This window comes from Trichosurus vulpecula, chromosome 1 (genome assembly GCF_011100635.1).
Source record: "Trichosurus vulpecula isolate mTriVul1 chromosome 1, mTriVul1.pri, whole genome shotgun sequence".
NCBI classification, from domain to species: Eukaryota; Metazoa; Chordata; class Mammalia; order Diprotodontia; family Phalangeridae; genus Trichosurus; species Trichosurus vulpecula.
The window spans coordinates 281321716-281327859 of NC_050573.1; the positions used below are offsets into that span (position 1 = coordinate 281321716).

At 38.7% G+C, this 6144-nt stretch overlaps 1 pseudogene; it reads left to right on the forward strand.

The window, feature by feature from the left end:
* The first annotated feature begins 2190 nt into the window (after positions 1-2190).
* LOC118842191 lies at positions 2191-2443 on the forward strand (annotated as a pseudogene).
* The last annotated feature ends 3701 nt before the right edge of the window (positions 2444-6144 follow it).

A 6144-nucleotide genomic window follows, 5' to 3' on the forward strand; every position in this document is an offset into this window, starting at 1 on the left:
CTTGGGAAAGTCAATGAATCCCTCTAGGCTTTGGTTTTCTCATCTGTCAAATGGAGGACTTTCCAGCTCTAAATCTATGATCCTATTACTTGTGATCTCATGAACACACATATATTAAGCAACTAGAATGTGCACAGCTCTGTGCTAAGCAATGGAAATACAAATATAAAACTCTCCCCAAGTTCAAGAAGCTTATATTTTGACAAGCATCATGTCCCTTTAAGCTTTCTCTTCTCCAATTAAACAGGCATAGTTTTTTCAATCATTTATCACATGACAGTTTTCAGACCCTTTAGAATTCTATTCACCCCATTCTGGACACCATCTAATTTGTCAATATCAAGGTATGATGGAAAGACCACTGGGAACTATCCAGAGAACTGAGTGCTAGCCCCAAATCTGCCATCAACTGGCTTTATAACTTTAGGTAAATCGAAATGCCTCTGAGCCTCAGTTTCTCCATTTGCAAAGTGAGGTTATTGAAGTAGCATCATAGTATGTAGGATTTAGAGCTGGAAGCTACCTTAAAGAACATCTAGTCAGATCCCCTTAGTTTACAGATGAAGAAACTGAGAATCAGAAAAGTGTTTTGCTCAAAGTCATATAGCAGCAAGGTAATAAGGTAAATAACATGATATTCAATTAGATTTACTTTGAAGTCTCTTCTAGTTTTAATAATTCAAGATCAAATGAGTTTCTAAAATTGTCTTACAATATATTCCCCAGAATTGGATTCACTACTCTAGCCCAATGGCATGCCAGGCTGATTTTGATCTATTAATACTTTTTAAACACAGGCATGCAATGAGTTACATAGACACCTAATTATTTCATAATCCAATCTACATAATATACATATTGTCCACAAAGGTATAATTAGCTTGTATTCTACTAGGGCAAAAGTTCTTAACCTGGGACTGAAGTAGCACAAAGTGGTTTGTGGTTAGATTTTGGGGTGGAGGGGTAGGTGGCCTATGACTTTGGATGAAAAAAAAATTTATATCTTTATTTTCACTAACCTATAATTAAAATTCAGCATTTTCTTCAATCATGAATTTAAAAAGTGGAAGATCTTTTCCCCCAAGATGGCGCTGAAGGTGAAGAAGGAAGCAATGGTCCCTGCCCCCAAGACAGAAGCCAAGTCCAAGGCCTTGAAGGCTAAGAAGGCGGTGTTGAAGGGTGTCCATAGCCACAAAAAGAAGGAGACCCAAACATGCCCCACCTTTCAGCGACCCAAGACACTAAGACTTGAAAGGCAGCCCAAATACCCTCAGAAAAGTGCCCCTCGGAGAAACAAGTTTGATCACTATGCCATCATTAAGTTCCCTTTGACCACTGAGTCTGCTGTGAAGAAGACTGAGGACAACAGCACCCTAGTCTTCCTTGTGGATGTCAAGACCAACAAGCATCAGACCAAGCAGGTGGCAAAGAAGCTCTATGACATCGACATGGCCAAGGTCGACATGCTGATCCGGCCTGATGGAGAGAAGAAGGCCTAGGTCCTACTTGCTCCAGACTATGATGCTTTAGATGTTGCCAACAAAATTGGAATCATCTAAACTGTGTCCAGCTATCCCACTCCATCTACAATAAAAAAGTTTTCCAGTAAAAAAATTATGAATTAAAAAAACACACATGCTGCAAAAGGGCCCACAGGTCTCACCAGACTACCAGCATAGTCCACGACAGGGATGGGGGAGGGGAAACAAACATTTATTAAGCATCTACTTTACTTTTTGGAGAAATATGAGAATACTTATACAACTTGATAGAATGATATAAAATTACATTACATAGTAATGTGCCTGGCACTGTATTAAACACAAATATCATCTCATCTGATGCTCACAACAACCCTAAGAGATAAGGGCTATTATTATCCCCATTTTACAGCTGAAGAACCTGAAGCAGACAGAGGCTAAATGAGCTGGATTTGAATTCAGATCTTCCTGACTCTGGGCTCAGGGTTCTATCCCCTGTAACATATACATACATAAAAAAAAGATTAAGAATCCCCTGGACTAAGGAAATATATCACATTCACAGATAAGTAAGTTGATGATATGAACTGCCCCCAAAAAATTCACAATGATTTGAAGAAAGACATTGACAACTAAGAGAATCAGAAAAAGGACCCGCAGTCTTTGAAGGGTGAAGCGTCCTGAAGCCGGGACGCGAGATGCCGAGAAGATGGGCCACGAGTTCGGGAACCTGAGCCGGGTGAGGCACATCATCTCCTACAGCCTGTCCCGCTTCGAGCAGAGAGCCTTCCCCAACTACATCACGAAGGGCATCCCGAATGTGCTCCACAGGATGCTGCACTCCATTCTGCGGGTCGTCCCCCGCCCCATTCATACCCTTTTACCTCTTCTATACCTGGGGAACCTAGGAGTTTGAGAAATCAAAGAGGAAGAAGCCAACTGACTTTGAAGAAGACAAATAAGCAACACAGAGGGAAGTGCGACCATCTTGGTTCCCTGTGACTTGGGGCACCAATAGAAGAAGAGTGTATAAAGATAGTTTGAAGATGTAATAAACTTCACATTTTACAAACTGAAAAAAAAGAAAGAAAAAGATTCCTGGAGGAAGTGGAGCTTGAGATGAGGAGGGGTCTGGGAAAGGAACTAGGGGTTCCATGAGGTTAAGGGAAGAAAGAGCATGCCAGGCCTAAAAGGCAGACTGTGCAAAGTAATACAGGTAGGAGATGGAAGTTAAACATTGAAGAAAGCAAAATAAAGCAAAGAGAGAAGAGTGGAATGACACCAAGATGCCTTCACAGGAAGCTCTCCAAGGAGCTTTGAATTGAAAAGAACATGTTCAAAAGATTCAAGCAGCCTTGGCAGTCATTTTATTCTTTTTCCCGTTCTCCTACTTTATATATCCCCTGTCTTCCCCTTCCTACCATCTCAGAATTTTTCACTATTTGCATGCTTTCTTAGATTATTTCATCTTAATAATATTTCATATTATTCTTCCTAGATTATTTCATCTACCCTGTCCAAATAAATCAGGGCATAGAGAGTCCTCAAAAGATTTCATTTTCTTTTCAAGCAGGGAGACCAGTTTGGAGACAAGGGTTATATGTTCGTGCTGCTATTGTTCAGTCATGTTTGACTCTTCGTGACCCCACTTGGAGTTTTCTTGGCAAAGATTCTGGAGTGGTTTGCCATTTCCTTCTCCAGCTTATTTTAGAGATGAGGAAACTGAGGCAAATAGGGTGAAGTGACTTGCCCAGGGTCACACAGGTGGTAAGTGTCTGAGGCCAGATTTGAATTCAGATCAAGGCCTAGTGTTCAATCCACTGAGCCACCTAGCTGCCCCACCACCGGGTTTTGAAGAGGTTCAAGTGAGAAAATGTCTGTAAAGCCATTTGCAAACTTTGAAGTGCTCTATAAATGACAGTTAATAAGAGTTTTCAAAGGAGCTGAAAACAATGAACACCATAGGAAACAATATTGCAAACTACTAATAATGAGAGAAACTCAAAGCAAAAAAAAAACTCTAAAGTTTCATCTCATATACAACCAATATGCAGAGATGACAGAAGATGGGAATGGCCAATGTAAGAAAACAGGCACACCAGTACATTTATTGGTGGAACTGTGAATGGATTGAACCACTCTGGAAAGCAATTTGGAATTTTGTTTACAAAGTGCCTAAAATGTCCACACTTTTTGACCCACAGATTCCACTGCTAGTTACATACCCAAAGGAAGTTCAATAAAACATTCAGAAAGAAGGGCACCTATGTGCACCAAAATACTCGTGGCAACTCTTTTTATGGTAAAGAGCTGGAAACAAAGTAGATACCCACCATTTGGGGCAGGACTAAACAAGTGGTGATATATGAAAGTAATTGAATATAACTGCAATAAAAAATAAATTTGTATAATTTGGAGAAATATGAGAATATTTATATAACCTGATAGAGTTATATAAACAAGACCAGGAAAATAGTATATACAATGACTACAGTAAGGTATATGAGGAAAAAAGAAAAAGAAAAACTTAATAGTATGTAATCAAAGTAACCAAGGCTGTCTCAGGCAAAGAGCTGAGAGAGAGTTGCACCTCTGAATCTTTGCAGTGTGGACCAATATGTTTTTATATTTTCACTGATCTGCTTTTGTTTTTTTTTAAATCTTTGTTACTAGAGATGGCTCACTGGTAAGAAAGGAGGGACATCTTTGGAGATAAAAATGATGTAAAACTAAAAGATACTAATAAAGCAAGATTTTTTTTAAAAGCCAGTCATTACTGTTGGTCCATATTTCTCTGCCTTTTAGGAAAAAATTAAAAAGTGATGATGGTGATCTTGACATTGGAGGTAGTAATTACAAAGCTGCAGTATTTCGTTCTCAAATGCCACACCATTTTCGATTTTTTCTTTTGAAAAAAAACTGGTTTCCAGCACTGTGCCTTTGCACATTGTAGTTGCTTAATGTTTATTAAATTGAATTGAATGAAGCAGATCTTTCCAGTAATTTCAAAATACAGGGAACTTCTAGGATGTAATATGCTAAAAGTGCATGCATTTCTGTCTTTGCAGTCCCAGTACCTGGCACATAGTAGGCACTTAATAAATGCTTGTCGATTGAGTAAAGGAAGCAGAAAAAGGAGAAAAAAACCTGCAAAATGATTACAATAATATCAAAAAAAGAGCACTAATATCAGGCTAAACTCTGAATAATTGTAATGACCAATGTAGGCCCAGAGAACCTTCAGCCTTTTGATAGGGAAGTGGGGAAATACAGATACAAAATATTGCATATATTGTCAGATAAGGTCACTGTGTTGGCTATGGTTTTGCTTAACTGTTCTTCTTTGTTATAAGAAAGGGCAGAGGGGATAGTCTATCTCAAAATCAATACAAAAGAAAAAAGAAGCAACAGTAAAACTTATTTTTGAAAAAAGTAAGAGTAGATGCTAGTTTAAAGTGTCATCCCATAAAAAAAAATACCTGGAATTCTCAATTTCTCAGGAAATTATGTTAATAAATTATTTTTAAATTACTTATTTAATATTTTTAGTTTTCAGCATTGATTTCCACAAGATTTTGAATTACCAATTTTCTCCCCATTTCTACCCTCCCCCTCACTCCAATATTCTGATTGCTCAGTTCCCCAGTCAGCCCTCCCTTCTGTCACCCCACTCCCCTCCCATCCCCTTTTCCCTTACTTTCTTGTAGAGCAAGATAGATTTCTATGCCCCATTGCCTGTATATCTTATTTCCCAGTTGCATGCAAAACCGACTTTTTTTTTTGAACATCTTCTTTTAAAACTTTGAGTTCCAAATTCTCTCCCCTCTTCCCTCCCCACCCACCCTCCCTAAGAAGTCAAGCAATTCAACATAGGTCACACATGTATCATTATGTAAAACCCTTCCACAATACTCATTTTGTGAAAGACTAACTATATTTTTCTCCCTCCTATCCAGTCCCCTTTTATTCAATTTTCTCCCTTGACCCTGTCCCTTTTCAAAACATTTGCTTTTGATTACCTCCTCCCCCATCTGTCCTCCCTTCTATCATCCCCCCTTTTTTATCCCCTTCCTCCTTCTTTCCTATGGGGTAAGATACCCAATTGAGTGTGCGTGTTATTCCCTCCTCAAGTCAAATCTGATGAGAGCAAGATTCACTCATTCCCCCTCACCTGCCCCCTCTTCCCTTCCAACAGAACTGCTTATTCTTGCCACCTTTATGCGAGATAATTTACCCCATTCTATCTCTCCCTTTCTCCCTTTCTCAATATATTCCTCTCTCATCCCTTAATTTGATTTTTTTTTTTAGATATCATCCCTTCATATTCAACTCACACTGTGTCCTCTGTCTATATATATTCCCTTCAGCTACCCTAATACTGAGGTCTCATGAATTACACACATCATATTTCCATGTAGGAATGTAAACAAAACAGTTCAACTTTAGTAAGTCCCTCATGATTTCTCTTTCTTGTTTACCTTTTCATCCTTCTCTTGATTCTTGTGTTTGAAAGTCAAATTTTCTATTCAGCTCTGGTCTTTTCACTGAGAAAGCTTGAAAGTCCTCTATTTTATTGAAAATCCATATTTTGCCTTGGAGCATGATACTCAGTTTTGCTGAGCTCCATTGACCTCCGGAATATCGTATTCCAAACTCTTCAATC